This window comes from Anas platyrhynchos, chromosome 1, assembly GCF_047663525.1.
Source record: "Anas platyrhynchos isolate ZD024472 breed Pekin duck chromosome 1, IASCAAS_PekinDuck_T2T, whole genome shotgun sequence".
Lineage (NCBI taxonomy): Eukaryota > Metazoa > Chordata > Aves > Anseriformes > Anatidae > Anas > Anas platyrhynchos.
In genome coordinates, this window is record NC_092587.1 from 48969227 (window position 1) to 48984953 (window position 15727).

The window sequence follows — 15727 nt, forward strand, 5'->3', positions numbered from 1 at the left end:
ACTACTTGCTTTATAGAACAAAACAGTGCTCTGTTCCTTTGACTAGTTTAAGATGCATTGTGTTTCTTTCATCTTTCAAATAACTTTATTTTAATTAAGAACAAGATGGCAAAGTATGTTTAAAAACTTGGGCTACACGTTATTTGCAGACAAAAGTACAAAAATTCAAGGGCAGAGTTAAAGGGTTTTCTGTAAGAAAAGAAATATTGGTCTTCTAATTACAATATGCAATGTTATCTTATCAGTTATCAGTAAAATGTTATCAGTTCCTTAACTATTGGAAAAATAAGGTTATAAAATAGATTAAAAAAAAAATAGAGCTAGAGTTGCAATATGTGGAGATATGGCAAAAAATAGGAACACAACTTCATCTGTTATCTTTATATGTTGTTTTTTAAAATGGCTTTAATCACAGTAATAAAGTTCCAGCAAGTTAGAAAACTAAAATCTATGGTCTAAATACAGCTCTGATATAAATCTAGAGCAATTCAACTGTGAGCAGTGGTGCTGTTCCAGATTTACACCAGTGTAACTGAGACCAGGATCAGCATCATTTATTAAACTGTAGAGGCCGTGTTCGTCTCTCAGTATGTTTATTTAAGTCTCATTAGCTACTGAGAAGGAACTGTATACCTAATGGACTGCAATGGGTAACAGGATTAAGAGTAAGGAAAGCAAAGGGATTTTTAGACCTCAGGAAATGCAGATTGTTCCCCAGGAGAGAGACTATTCAATTATCTTATATACAGATCCAAAGAAAATAGCAATGGACACATATAGGGGGATTATGAAGTCACTATGATTACATTGATATATCCAGCCCATGCATTGCATTAAAGTGTAGCTAAAAGTTCTAGCTTGCTTTGAAAGGACGCAATCAGAGACTGGTGCAGCCTGGACTAACTCCATCTCAGCCAGTACCCAGTACAATCTGAAACTCCATGTATCACAAAACAAAAATAGCAAGTTTATTCTTGATTTGTTTATCAACATAATAGATGTGACATGGGAACACATTTTTCCTTCCTTGGCTTAGATTACTTTCTCTTAGTAGTGGTCACTCAAGCTAAGAATCATGGTCTATTTTATTCTAAGTAACAACTTGCATGACCACAATGAGGATATAAGTGTATATTCATTGTGCATGAAAATTATATGTAGTCACATAAGCCAAAATGAAGTTTTACAGTTGCAAATTCTTTAAGAAAGTTTTTTATACTTCAAGTTCTATACAAGCACCACCACACTCCCCCAAAAATAAATAAATAAAAATAATAATAATAAAAAAATCTGCTCTTTTATATCACTCATATTGGTAAAATAAATAAATAAATAAATAGATAGGTAGATAAATAAATAAATATTAGCAAGGAAATCTGCAATTACATAAAAGTACATAAAAATACATATGTCTCTTCCCTCCCACACCCATTATAAATGATGTTCCTGAGAAGTCAGTCTCTTCACAAGAAGTGGTAGAAAAGCTACACTTTCAGTAGTCTTCTAGCAAGCTCCAGTGAACAGAGAATTCCTGGAAAGACCATCTTAATTGGTCAGTTCTAAGTTCTGAGCTAGTTGGAAAAAAAAAACGGATAACTTTTTTCCTCCTATTTCAAATTTTGCAACAAGTACAATTCAGCTAATATAAGAGCCTGTCCAAACAAGAAAAGTAAATGCAAATGTATTTTTAAATACAATTCTTTTTGACAAACAGAGTTTGTCAGGGAAAATATCTTTTTTGTACAAGACTTTCCTTAATTCAAAATCAGCATCATGCTTAATGCAAGCTTCTTTTTAGACTTTAAAAGCTGAAATGATATATAGTAATGAGAAAGACTACGGATCTCTGTGCGACATATAAAAATGTCAAAGCTGATATTTTGGTTTTGAAATAACAGCATGGTATCTTAGCATAAAGTTGGTGAGTCATCCACATGCTAAACATTTGGAAAGTCCAGATGCTCTTAGGATATTTGTTTTTAATAACAAGAAAGATTTGTTTTTCTTTAATTTTTTTAGAAGAGGAGATGAGAGTGATTCCTGCAGGTTCTGAACCTTGTTCACTGAGTTGTTAAGTATTTTTGAAGATATCCTAGGCACCTTTCATCATGACTTAAGCATGAGCTGAAGTCATGCTGAAGTCTGCATCCCAAGTGGATTTTTTTTCACATTTGTTTTGACAGGAATGATATCAGCAGCCAGGTTGAAATAAAACAACATAATTATTTTGCTGTCCTTCCAATAGTATTGCTGCTTAATAACAGGGAGTTGTAACAATACCATTGCCCCTGGAGAGTGAATCTTCTGGTGTTACCTGCTACACTCTCACTTCAGTAGTCTGATTGATGATTTACTGCACACCTTTCACATTGGCAAAAGTATAATTGGAATACTGCAGGACACATAGGTGTTAAGTTATACTTATTCCATTCTTGTTTTCACAGTTTAGTCAATTAATATCAGAGATGCACAGATAATGAATGGTAAGGAATGAGATAAACTTGTTAACCTTGGTACCCACACTGTACTTCTGTTACATTCATCATTAATTATTTCAGCCTTCATTAATTAGTTACTTGAAGCAGAAACATAACGTACAGTATTTCGTGTGCGCAGACTCAATACAAGTAGGCACAGCCTCATAGGACTGCACTCAAGGCATTACACAACCATTGCGTGGCCTCCTCCAGCAACTCCAGGTCTACAGCTAAGAATGTCATTATATTATGTTACATGGCTGGTATGTGACTAGCAATGCCAGGAAGATAAATAAATTCATAACTGAAAGGATTTTTTTTTTTGGTATTGTATTTACCATGGAAACTGTATTGTCTGTATAGTAAACCATTTCTTAGATTACAAGAAAGTAGAAAATAATCCAAGAGGAGGCATATTTTTGGTCATATGGAAGCAGGACACAAGCTATCTAGCTTAATTATTCAGATGCATTTTTCTCTCACTCATAGCTAAGCCTTGATTAACATTAGCTTTTAAAATGGATGAAGGATGCTTTGTAATCACAGCCTGGAGAAACACTTCAAATTGTATTTCAGGATTTACAGGTATTTTATACTATTTGGAGGACAAACTTACAACACATTATGAGCTTGTTCAAATCCATTTCAAAAAATATAATGTACAAGTCTTTCAAACAACCTTCAGACTTTCTCATATTACAAACAACTATTTTGGTTAACTCTCCAGGAGTTAACTCAGTCACCTATTTATTAGGAAGACAAGCCAATGTTTTTTAAACTTACAGCAGATAATTTAACCATTTTTAGAAGCTTATCACCACTCACATTTTGCATTACCAAATTAGTATTTTGGAAATCAATGCAGAAGAGATCACCACTTTTATATAGTATCATTAGACTCAACTCTTTGAATACCAAAGATGAAATTGAAACCTTATCTGCCAGAATACAGTGTAAGTGATATCAGTATATCCTCAGTACCCTTAGGATACAGTTAGAGGAAATTGTTTTCTCTGTTAAGTATGAAACACAGTAAAGGTTAAATTGGTTAGTGGCTTGAGGTGACACATTTTTCAGACGTTCTGGATGAGATCGCCCCTGAAATTCTATTCTAGAGGTCAAAGTCCTTCTTTTTTTTCTGCTATGGTAAATAGGCAGTAACTAACTGAAGCGCAAGGAGAACATACAGGTTTATTAGGTGTTTCACAACTATTTGGAAAATGTTAACAGTTCTACTTTAAGTGAGTTTGACTGTGGCTGAAGCCCGTGAACAAACAGAGCCTCTAGTAATGCAGTGTGCTGTGAATGAATGTATTGAGGGGAGAACAGCGCTGGCTAAAACATAAGTGAATGTTTGTGATTCCAGCAGAGGAACTGCAGTCATCGTTTAGTCAATGATGTTTATTATTAACTGTGAAGAATAAGCTTCAGGCAGCAGAGTGGGAAATCACTGTGGGTGCAGCAGAAGTAAATGAAGATTTTTCTCCACTCAAGAGAGGTTCTTATCCATTCAAAACAGATATTGATTTTTATCCTGAGTAGAATAAATTATATTAAATTCACTTTGGCTTCCTATAAACAACATAGCTGCTGTGTAGTTCTATTCCTTTTCCCTATCAGATTTTTATTACTCACAAACTGATATGCAAAATATCACTGATATAGGAAGTGTAGCAATTATGAAAAAAAAGAAAAAAAAATCCTGTTACTGCTAACAAAAGAAGATAAAAAATGGCCTGTCTTATGATGACACTGTCAAGAATTAACCACAATAGAAAGAAGTTGTGGGATGGTATCTTTTGGGTTTTTTTTGCATCTTTCCTATGCCATCTTCAATTTATGTCCAGTCCACTCCACTAAGTCTTGGAGGGCTCCCCAAGCAGTTCTGTGGAGTAAAAGGAAACCTACAACAGCAAAGGGTCACACTTTTCTCTAGTCTCTGTCCTTAGGAAGTATGAAAGTCAACTTGTGCCTGTACCTTGTTCAGAATCATTTTTCTTTTATGCTCCATTGTACTCCGAACAATTTCAGTTATAATATGATACATTTGCTCAAAGTCAAGGTGACATAAAACAGTAAGCTTGTTTCATAACAGATAAATCCTGTCCACTGTAATGTCATATTAAAATTTTGGTCATCTACCTGAAGTTCAGGGACCTATTTAAAATGAAATGAACCACCTAATGAGACATTAATCTGTGGAGAATATCTATCAGGATCAAATATCGTTTGAATGTTTTTTGTTGTTGTTATAGCAGCATTGTTATTATAATGATTTTACTACAATGTGATAGCATTATAGTTCAGATTCACATTGACTAAGAGAGCAGATATCAAGAAGTTGCACAAAAAAAAAAAAAAAAAAAAAAAAAGCAAAAATGGTAAAGGTTGGTCTTAATTATCCTAAATATCTCAATTATGCATCAGAAATTTATTTAAATTGACCCAATGCTGTAGGTTTATGTAAACAAATGTTTCACTGACAGAAGCCACAGAGTTTGCCACAAAGTGCATTAAGTGTACCTTAAAGCAGATGGCTTTTCTAACTTGCACCCAGAATCATATGAGTCCTCACGCTGGCATGTGGTTCTCTCACAAAAGAATAAAGCTGGATATTTATACAAAACTTGGGAATTTCTTGCAGCCTACAGTCTCAGAACTCACAAGCTTTAGCAAGGCTTAATCTTTATAACAAACACATGATGACAATAAAAATATATCAGATGTTTCTTAAGCACGTGTTTGACAGGCACCATATGGGAAGTGGGCTCACCCATGTTCTCATTAACTTCAATGGGCGTTTTGGCCCTTGATTTCAGTTGCAGTAGGACAGCCTGCCCTAACAAACGTGAGGAGCACAGACACAGCACGTCCTTGGGACTTTGCTTGTTGGCACAGACTGGTGCTAGGAAACTGTGACCTGCAAGTGATGTCAAAAGCAGAAACAGGAGGTTTCTCAGTCACTGCAGCTGCTAATGAAGAACCATTGAGCAGATACAAAGGGTATGCAGTGTTAGCCTTCTGTAGATCCATCACACATCACACAACATGCCAGACTGGCAGCCGACTCCTGCCTGGTGATGAAATCTTCTGTGTCCCAGTTATGCAGCACAAAGCCAAGGTCTCCATTCCACTCCAACACACTGTGCCACTGCTGATCAGCATGATCTGTGGCTTGCTGACCAGCTGCTGGTTTCACAGAGCAGAAGTATAAGATATATTAACCAGAAATGTGCTCATGCGCAAGGAATAGTCCTTGGAGTCACATGCAATGGCACATAGACCAAAAAGACTATGTGTACTGCAAATCACACAAGCCACTCCTATGTTATTTTCCTCAGATGACAATTCAAATTCAAACAGTCCTTTTCTCTCCCGAAACAGAAGTACAAAAGCTTGAGAAATTAGTATGCATAAAAAAGCATATCCCAGTTGTCTTTTACCTAAAGGACATGTGGACAAGAATTTCAGTAAGAGAAAGGACAGAGGGTCAGGGGAGCCCTTTTAACTCTGGGAAACCAAGACAGTCAAAACCTAAAGACACTAGAGATGTGTCCAAAAGTGTTCTGAGAGGTATCCCTTCACCCTTAGAATAACAGATTTGCTTCTCAGGCATAGAAAGGTGTCCTGCAATTAAAAGAGGACACCCTACCCCATCTAGTACACACCTGGACACTTGGACAGAGTTCCTGGCAGGCAGGTGGCTGTGTGGATGCCACCTCATCTGGAGCCACCCATTAAATACAATGAGGTTTTTGTGTTATTGAAGCGGAACTTTTTTTCTGTTTTCCTTTTTTTTTTTTTTTTCCAGGATGCACCAGTGTGCCAAGAACTCTGGATGCAAACATTCGAAATGTGCCTTGAAATGCCAGCTTTCATTCCATCCATCAAAACATTGCGTATAAACAACTTCATGTTTTTTCAAGATGTATAGCTGCAGTAAGCAGAACTTACACACTATGCCAGAAACAGCTCAAAGCAATGAGAACAAAAGTGACAAAATATGTTTGGCATGAAAAACAAAGTCAAAGACTAGAGACCCTAAGAGACCTACTCCTCTTACTAAGTGATTGTAGAACATAATTACCTTATTTTATAAATTCTTCCAGGTATCAGAAACCTTCTTCCTTTCCAGGAATGGTGCTGTTGAGCATATAGCTGCTAAGCATGTCTTTGCCTTTAGTTTAGGTTCTGAGAATTATTGCTCTAAATGTTGGCTAAACTAAAAAGACTGTCATCTGTATAGGTACCTAGTGTTTTCTTACAGCTGCTAAAGAACAGTTGATTGAAAATATATTGGGATTCATTTTATCTTGAATTTCATGTGCTTAACCCTTGTGTTTAAACATTGTGTGCATATGATTGTATGGGAAGCTTAGTTTTTACTGAGGTCTGGAACTGGCCATGAAACAGTCATGTTTTGTTGTTGTTTTTTTTTTTTAAAGAAAAAAAAATAGTTTTTCCACTGCTGCTTATGTATTTCTGGGATTATACGAAACAGACCGAGTCAACTGTATGGTCTCTAGCCAGTTCTGTGCAGGAAATAGATTGGTGCAACAGAGGCAGAAGGGTTAGTAAAAAAGGAACAGAATCTATAGCATTATGAGAGAACTGAGACAGCCACATTTACTTTCTGATACCTTCACTGGCTAATTTCCAGCTTCACCAGCTCAGGTTCTTAAAAGTCCTGCTTCTACAACTAACTTCCTGGCCTGTCCTTCTACTGTCCCCTGTTCTCAGTCCCATATGAGAGTGATATGTGGCGGGGGGGGGAGCGGGGAGGGAGGGGCGGAGGTGGTGTTCTGGTCCACCGGCCATTTAAGTCCTGCTGTATTGAACTCGGGTGATCCAAGGCACATGGGCCAGACTGGAACCATACTACATTCTAGCCAGTTCTGCATTTTGAATAGTCATGGAGTAGCACACTGAGGACAAGACACAGCAGACACAGCTTTTGCACATGTATGGTTGTCTGTGTCATGTGGCTTCAAGTCTGCAGCAGCAGAAAAGAAGAAAATCTTCAGCCGGATGGCAAACTTTGTGGGTAGCAGACAGGCAGTTACAGTGCAAAGGAGGTTTCTGGAAGGCTGCCAGCAAAATAACTCTGAGGCTTCTTCCTGTGCATGTGCTCCGATTTGCTTCCCACAAGGCAGTACAAGCAGGGCTGGATTAAGAATGAGCAACAGTGAGTCACTAATCATTGCCAATTCACTGATAATCATCAGAGCACCACTCCACGAGGACAACCTGGCACTGCCATTGATGCTTTTCTGTTGATGAGGGGATCCTTCACAGGATTGCAGGCAGCTTCACTGCAAAAATCAGGTAGCTTTCTTTCGATGATGAAAGAGAGAAAGAAATAGAAAGAGCAAAAGAAAGAGCAAGAGTGAAAGAGTGAAAGAGGGAGAGAGAAAGAAAAAACAAATTAAGAGAGAAAGAGAGAAAGAAAAAGAAGGACTGGAGCTTTTTCTAGCCAAATACGATCCAATTATAATGAGTTCACTTTGTGTACCATCGATAAGGGAAGGAACAGTCTGTAATGTAACACATGCCGTATCTACTACTTAACAGCTCAAGATTTCTGGTTAGAGTCTTCTGATTTTTGGGAGGAAGGGGGTTGCTTTTCTTTTACCATAAGTACATGATGAAAATACCTCAATTAAGTACTTTTTAACAGCCCCACAAAGAATAAACCACTCTTTTGAAACTGGTTTCCTAGGATCCTAGCCTTTATCCATGTTGAATTTAACATAAACTCTAGTCTCTCTGATGTCATCTACTAAACAGTGTCAGGCTGGGTCAATGCTTTAGTGAGAAACTTCCAAGAAAAATCTAAGAGCTGCAGTGACTCATTCTCTTCCCTCTGACTCAGTACTAAATTGCTCTCCCAGGATGCTCCTGGATGTGTTATCTTTCAGATGAGATATGAAACTCAGGTCCTGACCACATACAGGAAGAGGAGGAGATGTATGCTGCTTTTTTGCTACATACCCCATAGGCTTTGAACAGATATTCAGTTTGAAAGAGGCTGGAGCAGATAAGACATTATCACTTCTACCTCAGCTGTTTGTTCCCACCTCTGCTGGAGGGTTTGCAGACAGAGGGATAGTGCAAATGGTCCTTAATCTACTTCAGTCAGAGTGAGTTAAAAAAAAAAAAAAAAAAAAAAAAAAAAAACAGGAGTAGATGGATCTTAGCTATCCCAGCTGACTTTGGCTGAGTCAGATAGGGAGAGCACTCGCAGTTCCTACCACCAAAGGAGCTGAGGGCAGGATGACCGCCAATGCTCCTGGGCTTTGATAACAGTGCAGAGCAGTGAAAGAGATGCTGAGAGGCATATGTCTCTGGAGTCTCCTGACTGCATCCCAGGAGAAAGATTCTATCATTTGTATTTATTTCAAATCTGCATCATGTCATTTGTGTCATTCCTTTGTGTGGCCAATCAGTGAGCAAGGAGTAGCCTGATCAACTAAATCAGTCTGTAACTAAGTAGATCTCATTTTTGACTTGTCAGCCCATATGCCTTTCTACCTTACCATTTCTAATTTTTTAACCTTTTTGTCTGTTGAGCCCTCATAACAACTTTTGCTACAAACCTGACTTCCAGCTCAGACCTAGTGAGCAGGATCACAGAACATGGAGCTGGAGTCTAGTGAAGCTTCCACTTCACGTTTCCATATATTTTCTTTAGAAACAAATAAATAAATAAAAGTGTTATGCTTTTTCTCCAACAATCCCAGAGAAACTCAATAAACCTTTGGCCCTCAGAATTATGGAAAACAAACCAAAAAAAAAAAAAAAAAAACAATAATAATAATAAAAAAAAGCTCACAGTCATTTTAGAAGTTAACTGATATCTTTAATTGTTGCTAATTGGCTGAAAAACAAATGTATTATGTATTACCCAAGCCATTACAATAAGATGGTGGTGATAACGATGACTTTTCAACCATTGTTAACTAATCATACATTGCTGCATATGGGAAGAAGGAAAAAAAATCTAGTACATTCCAGATTTTTTTTCTGCTTGGGCAAGAATTATAATTCTTTCTGCCTCCTTAAAGTTTTACCAGGAACAGCAGTGCAAGGGGAACACCTTGGTTCCTAGAGGCTGCAGTGCTTTCCAGAGAAAAATGGCTGAGATGAAAAGACACTTTTCTCAAAAGTACCTCTGAGACCAGTCTCTGCCCCATGAAGAAGCCAGAGTATCTATATACACTGCCTTGTGTGACTCCTCAAGTAGGAAGAAAATAGACAGCAAGCAAATTTTTGGCAGGGTAATAATGCCTTTTGCACCTCTCCCAGCTCAAGCTTGGTACCTTTGGATGCTGCATTACTTCAGTGAGTAATGAAGATTGTGTACTGCACATGATGATTCATTTCTTAAAGTCTGCCTGGAGCCTTGAAATCTTTCATTAACTATGCGATATGCATTCAACAGATTAGCTAAATGATCTAAATATTATGTAATTAATCAGCAGAGTGCAGGATACCCCATTTGATATTTCATTGGAAGCATTTAGTTGCTTGTACTTCACGGTCTTTTACAGGCAACCCGTAAAACAAATATTCACAAAGTGAATAAAATATCTTGCTTAATTAAAGCAGCTCTGATAAAACTCCTCATGTATTACATCGATTTGATGTCAAACAAAAGGCTGACGTGATATAATGGTATGGCACAGAAAACCATAGGTGCAAAATAATTGATTGTATCCAATGTAGAGTGATAGGAATATGTTCAGTTAAATACAGCTATACTACATGGGTAGGTAGAGCCTTACTTCAGCTCAGTATTAAAGTAAGCTAATAGTGTCTTCACTGGTCTCCAAGGAGCTCAGGAAAAAAAGAGTTTCATCTGTCTCTACTTTTTCTAAGTACAATTTTATGAATAATAGCCATTTAGGTTTGTTGAAAAATACTAGTTCAGAAACCAAACTTTTTTTTTCATTTTATGTTTTGTGAATCTTAAAAAAATAAACACACACACACACACAAAACCTTCAAACTAAAAAATAGATATCTTTACATATTGAAACAAATATCTAGACCCTTTTCATCTAATTTTTGGCTGAGATGAGTCAGTGAATTTGACCAATTTTACTCTCACAAAAATTACCATAGAGGTTTTGTGTTACACACACACACACAAAATAGTAGTACTTCCTCTCCTGCATTGTCTTTGAGTGGTCTACTACTACTGGAAAAAAAAAAAAAAAAAAAAAAGGATAAAATTCCAAATGTTCATCATTATATTAGATTCAGACACTTTTTTTTTTTTTAATAAAAAGAAAAAAAAAAAAAAAACATGAAAGATTTACTTTTCTCAAGGAGCAAGTGGTAGCCAGAATTAGTTGTTCCTATAACCCCCTGAGCCATGACCCACCTCTCTAATATTAGTTATTTAAATGGCAGGAAGACTAGTAAATAGATTTTAGTTTCCAAAGGGAAGCAAATTCCTTCACAGTATTTTGTCCCCTTCATTACTGAAAGAGGCAGACACTTTCCTGCACTATCTTGTACAGGTGAGTACTTAAGACAGCTTTTCAAATAATTGGCAACTAAAACTTGTAGGTGGACTGATGACCAAGGAAAGAGGACTTATCCCTGAGGACACCTGGTTTTGAAGTCTTTGAGCCAAAGACAGCTCACATAAGAGTCATCAGAAGAAGTGATCAGCAATGGAAACAGAAAGGCCACAGGCTCCATGCGTCACTTCGCTGCTCCAGAGTCCTGGAAGTCATACTGCCTGTGGCAGCCAAAGGAGGTGTCAGAGCCTGCGGTGTGGCAAGGATAGCCAAGAGGAGTGAGGTGGTAAAAGCACTAAGCCCATTTCTATAGATTTTCCATCCTTGCTTTGCTCCTTCCTCTGCTGAACACCCCAGCCTGAGTATCCTTCTTATTCACAGCAGTTTTCAAATTTGCTTCAAACTCAGAAGCCATGACCAAGCCTGGGTTGCGCAGTAGGAGCCATGGATGGGCATGCGTTCAATGAAGCCTTTCTGAAGGTGCATTTTTTTAACACATTTACAGACCTAACTCCAAGAAAAGGACTCAGTTGCTGAAATGTAGATATCTATACAGTAAATATCCTAAACTGAGCTTTCAGCCTAGATAATCTTTAGAATCAGGAGGGAGAAACAGGCACTTGCAGAGTGCAATTTATCTCATCTGAGAGGAAATAAGTAAAATAGGACACTTCCTTCCCTTGACTATAAAATGAGTAACATGATTTGTTCAGAGTTGTCTACAACATGGTTGTTTACAGTTAGGTGAGATGTCTCATACCTCCAGTTAAGAAAGGAAGATAGCAGAGTCACATTGATTTCGGTTGTTGCATGTTATAAAAATCATTGATGTTCATATTCTCTTTCCATCTAAATGACTACAATAGCATTTCTAAACGTTTTCATGATCCTGTCCAGTCTAAAACTTTCCACAGACAATTCACAATGGAGAGAACAAGACTGCAACTGCTAACATAGATAGGAAACTTGACCATCAAGCAATCAAAATATTCTCTGACATTCCTCCATCCATTTAAAGAAAAGTTACTTTCTAAATTTTCAGAATTATGTTCCGTTTTGTTTTAAGTGTCCCTTAATGTCATATGTCATTTTAAACTTTAACCTGATTATGCAATATCAGTTTATTACTTGGACCATCAGTCCATTAAGGTCATAACTTGCTGCACTGGAATAATTCTTTTCACTCAATTTCATTATAGAATTTAAGCTTTTGTTGAACAAGTACACTTTATAAGGAAGAGAAGTGGTTGGCAGCTTGCAGAAGGCAATGAAATAGCAGGATTTTGCTGAAGTATTATTTATAGTAAGTATTCTGGTGTTCCTTTGCTTTGTTCTTATCAGTAGGAACTAGCAAAGACTATCTCTCATTAAGAACAGGCACATCTTTATGATAGTGCACTAAATTTAAATGTTTTTCTTATTATGATAATGCCAGAGGACAAAATAAGATTGGGTCCCCATTATTTGTATGGTGTCTAGCTAAATGGAGTGCTCAGAGTTACAGTCCAAGCAGAAAATACAAAAGACAGGAAAAGTGTATATTATGCAAGCGGAGCCAGCAGCAATAGCAAACATCATGTTTTTCTTTCCTGCCTTCCTTCCTGCCTGCCTTCCTTCCTTCCTTGCTTCCTTCCATTTGTAGTAATAATAAAAGAAAATAAATGGGATAAATAAATGCTGAAGGAAAGAAACCAAGGGGATATATAGCATGTCAAGAAGGTAAAAGTGAGATAAGGACTGGGAAGACAATAGAGGGGAAGTATGGATCATGTCACCATTCAGTAGGATGAGGTCTCAGCAAGCATTTGATTTCCTTCTTCAGCTGCTCCTAGCGCATGTTGTCGTATCCATGCTTTCACATTTCCACCAGAGGCTTTAGTGAGAGGGGAGGTTGTGAAGCCACCCCCCCCGAACCCCAGTGCCCCAGGTCCTGAAGGGAGTGCAAGTGGGTAATACTGCTCCTTTCCCACATAATGGAACAGTTGCTGATTTAATTGCTTCTGAGCAATTTCAGCAGGTTAAACGTAGGTATTTAACCAGGTGCCTGTTGGCAGGTTTGAGTACTTCAGCAAGCATAAATTAGCATATCCTTTCTGACATTACTACTGACATTAACAAGATGGGACTGATTTACACTCACTAAGCAGCTGAAGCTTTGTTTCCAAGTAGCCAGTAACACTCCCCAACCTTTCTGTAGAACAAAGAAGCTTCTCTGCAGGAACTCATTCCAACGGCATTTGACAGGAAAGAATTGCTTTGGATGTTAACAGTTCTGGTTTGCATTCAGAGCTGCAGGAAAGAATGATTAAGCAAAGAAATATATAGGATTTTTTTCTATCCTTGATATTTTATTGACTCTGTGTGAAAGATGTAGGTGATGGGGTTACAATGTCCTCATTGTCATGCTAGTTCAAATTAATGAGATTTCAACTTTTTTCAGAACATATGTCTCTCTTTTTTTTTTTTTTCCCCACACGTTATAGAAACAATAGCAATTCTCTTCTTCCACTTGCCTCTCACCCTTCTTTTAGCACAGAAAAGAGCTGCAGCATCTCCCCACCTGCACACTTATTCCAAAAGGTGAGGTGTAATAACCGGCAGATTTCACAGCAAAAATTGTCATTGTCAGAACAAATGAAATATTTTCAGAAACATTAGATGGTGAACCCCCAAAAGCAGCAAGCCACTTTTAGGTACAGTATGAGTGCAGCTTTTACAAGCATCTCCATGCTAATCTTCAGAGGTTGCTCAACACGAACCATGCAGCAATGCCTCTGGAAGGAGGCGAACACTGTTAAGCAAAGATTCTGTTCTTTTCTTTTGTGCAGGTATAAAGGTGCCTTATGTCTACATTACGGTAAAAACAAGGAAGAATAAAGTTGTCCGGGTGTGGAGATAAGACTTTTAATATATGTATTACACTAACAGTAGCCCAACATGTTCCAGCGAATAATGATCTTTATTCTTCCACAGTAGGAAAAAAAAAAATGCAGAGTGGTCTCATACAGTTATTATGTTGCATAGACAAACAGAGTAACTTATTAAAAAAGACTCCTTGCCCATTAGTGTTGGTACTACACACACAAAAGCAACATGTAGAGACATTAAAGTTTAAAAACTCAAACACTCAAGGAGTCAGAGGGCAAAATAGTGATCCCTGAGAGCCCCATCCCTGGAGGTGTTCAAGACCAGGTTAGATGAGGCCCTGAGCAACCTGATCCAGTGCATAGTGTCCTTGCCTATGGCAGGGGGGTGGGGTTAGATGGTCTTTAAAGTCCCTATCAACGTGAAGCATTCTATGATTCTATGACAGGGGAGCACACAGCATCTCTTCTTCACACCTTGGAAGTAAATATGCCACTCAGTACTTTTTGCAAGTCCCAGAGATAAGCTCAGGCCTGGCAGCATTAAAATCTGTGTCACTGAGTTTATTAAGCCACAGTAGTTTCCTCTCTCTCTGTATATTAACAGTTAGCATTTGGAAAACTCTTGACCACTGAGACTGTGTGTATGTGAATCTGAAGAGAAATAAACTGAGGACTGCCACTGATAGCTTCTAATTCCTCTTTATTCATGACAATTATTGAGTTGTCATGATTACAGAGAAGAGAGGTCTAACTATGAGTAAGTCAGAACCCACCTTACACATTTATGCTGTAAATTATCAGTCTAGTCCTTAATCATTGGACACTTTTATCACAGCAGACATGAATTCCTCTCACTTTGGAGTCCATTCAAGTTATCCAAGGGGGCTCAGTGCTACGGATGCACATGTGCTTCTCAGTCTCACTTTGCTCCAGCTTTATCTCTGGTACTTGCAGACACATTCCATATGTGTGCACAAAGCAGGTCAGAGCAGACCTGTAACTGAAAACATCCAGTGTTTCACACATACCTCAAGCAGATCACTGCTTAGAGGTCTTGGCAGCCAGCCTGCTCCTTCCATGTCAGTCACACATCACACAGCTGCCTACACTGCTGACACCTGCCACTCAGAAGTTGTCTTATCTCACTTCTGTGAGCTTGGCCAGTCACTGCAGAGCCTTAGCCAAGAGTGCTGCTTGAGCGAAGGCATTTGTGTTAATAGAAAATTCATGTATGGAGAAGTATTGTTCCCACATCAAGCTTTCATCATTAAATAGACAACATAACATTTCACAGCCTGTAACAAAATAGGTGTGTAAGCATCTTGTTTTGTGGTCATTTCCTACAGCAATGTTGGAAAGCTCTATCAGTTCATTCAATGGCTTTGCAAAATATTCCCCTGTTGATTTAATCAAAAAAAGGAAAGAGTTTTCTTTGAACACAAGTACTATTATCATTGCCACTGTTTCAGCTATGATGAGCATTTGTTATTTGTATATATGTGTGTGCATGTTTATATATATATATATATATATAAATTTGCTCCCTACATTTAGAATAAATCAGTTGTGTAAGCTTGCATTCCTAAAGGGCATTTTTGCATATTTTAGGACACCTCTGCAATTAAAACTCCTGAATCATATAGAAATTACTGCTGGGATGCTGCAATTCATCAGTCAGTACTCACTCCACTGCATCTAGCATGCAGTGTTTGTGTTTTCTTGCTTAAATCATTGCATTGTTTGGAGTTTTTACAGCCCACATTAATCAAACCAAACTGTGCACCCACAGAATTTGAAACTGCACAGGACACTTCTATTAAGGACTGCCATTACTTTTATCTAATTGGGGGAAAAA